Source organism: Epinephelus moara, chromosome 17, assembly GCF_006386435.1.
Source record: "Epinephelus moara isolate mb chromosome 17, YSFRI_EMoa_1.0, whole genome shotgun sequence".
In the NCBI taxonomy this organism is placed as follows: Eukaryota; Metazoa; Chordata; class Actinopteri; order Perciformes; family Serranidae; genus Epinephelus; species Epinephelus moara.
The window spans coordinates 20,881,019-20,883,009 of record NC_065522.1 but is presented as its reverse complement, the minus strand read 5'-3'; the positions used below and the strand labels follow the sequence as shown (position 1 = coordinate 20,883,009).

The 1,991-nt window shown below is 43.6% G+C and overlaps 1 protein-coding gene and 1 pseudogene across 1 annotated transcript in view; both read left to right on the top strand.

Moving 5' to 3' along the window:
- Positions 1 to 1,991, top strand: part of LOC126404509 (glycine-rich protein 1-like) — an 84,476-nt gene that overhangs the window by 77,095 nt on the left and 5,390 nt on the right. The gene's annotated exons all lie outside the window — the stretch shown is intronic.
- Positions 1 to 1,991, top strand: part of LOC126404707 (GTPase IMAP family member 7-like) — an 8,848-nt pseudogene that overhangs the window by 2,689 nt on the left and 4,168 nt on the right.

The following is a 1,991-nucleotide window of genomic DNA, read 5'->3' as shown; positions in this document are numbered from 1 at the left end:
TGAACGCACTAGAGAAGTCAAAAAACATGACCCTCACAGTGCTCGCCAGCTTAGCCAAATGGGCGTAGACACGGTTGAGCAGGTAGATGATGGCGTCCTCAACTCCAAGTCGGGGCTGATAGGCGAACTGGAGGGGGTCCAAAAGTGGCTTGACCATGGGCCGGAGCTGCTCCAAGACGAGTCTCTCCAGGGTCTTCATGATGTGAGAGGTCAATGCCACGGGTCTGTAGTCCTTGGAGCCACTGGGACGCGGCCTCTTTGGCACAGGAAAAAGACAGGATGTCTTCCACAGCAAGGGGACCCTCTGGAGACTCAGGCTCATGTTGAAGACAGGCTGAAGTACTCCACATAGCTGGGGGGCACAGGCTTTGAGCACCCTGGGGCTGACACCATCAGGGCCTGCAGCCTTATTTGAGTGGAGTCTCATCAGCTGTCTTCTCACATGGTCAGCAGTGAAGCACACTGTGGAGGTGACGACACGTGGGGGAGGGGTGTAGTCCTCATGATGGAGAGAGCAGTCAGTCTGACCACAGGGGGATGAGGTGTGAGGAGGAGCAGGACGGGGGGTCAAGCAGGAGGGTGTGAGAGGGAGGAGTGGGGGAGGAGGGCAGAGTGGGAGATGGTTGACCAAGACAGACAGCAGAGAGGGCAGAGTGGGAGATGGTTGACCAAGACAGACAGCAGAAGAGTCAGCTATTTGTTTTATTTTATTTGTTATATTTTACAGTGCACAGGTGCTATTAGTAGATGGCTTCTACAGATCTGTTTTTTCTTCCTTCTTTTTCTCATATTGTTGAACAGTGACAGATTTTCTTCAGAATCAGAATCACTTTATCCTCCAAATGTACAATGTACAGAGACATTTGACTTAAAGTGTCGTGAAACAAGGAGTTAAAGAGGTTACACTAATGTAGAGGATGATGATGACAGTTATTGAATAGAAGACAATATTCAGATCCTTCACTAAAATTGAAATTCCTTTCAGAAATGAGTCACAAATGGAAGTTTAGTGCCTAGTTGACCTTACAACACGGCCTGGAGACGCCACAGAGAAGGACTTAGGAGGAGTTCAGAACCCACACCTTAATTTTAGCCACACACTGTAGTTAGTAGTTTAATTAACCTTTCACTTATAAAGACTTCTGATCTTGTGATTTGTCTTTGTATAAATTTCCGCTCACTGTACACCAGGAAAACGAACTTTGTAGCAGCCTTCAGTTTATGAGACCACATTAATTAATTAGGCAATTGGCTATCGACCTGTTTATTTTGATGGGTGGTGCTCCAAGGTTAAATTCTGTCATTTAATGGAGTAAGAAAAATGCTGCATAATGTTACATTAGCACATATAGCACAGTCCATGGTCGGGTTATACTGTCCTACACAGTGTGTGTGTGTGTTTGTGTCAATCAATGAGGATTTTTATTGTAACTGAGCTCATGTGTATCTTCTTACACCTGCAGACAGCTAAAAGACTATTACTGATGAGTATTACGTTACTTCTTATGGTTATCATTATTGATGAGTATTACGTTACTTCTTATGGTTATCATTATTGTTCATTACTCTACAACATATGGCATTCTGGGAAATCTTACTTTGACTAAATTATCCTTCAAATGATCACATTAAATACTGAAATCAAATCAGTATTGTCTGCTGTAAAATGTAGCAGCCAGGTATGTAGCCTCCTGTATGAGAGGGCGAGTCACATGCATCAACACTGGCCAATAACATCTCAGCAAAATATCCTGTGTCATCTGTATCTGAGGACGACTTGCTGAGAGTATTGACTGTTTCACCCACGTTACCTCTCTGGTAAATACTGAGCTGTAGACTGAAGATCGTCTTCCACCTTGCACCTTATAAATTCAAAGTCTTACAGAGGATTTTAAACTGAATGTCTCATCCTACTGGCTGATCTTTAAAGATGAACTTTGAATTTATATAAACATGTCTGTGATTGTCTCTGATGCCATGTGCTCTTGTTA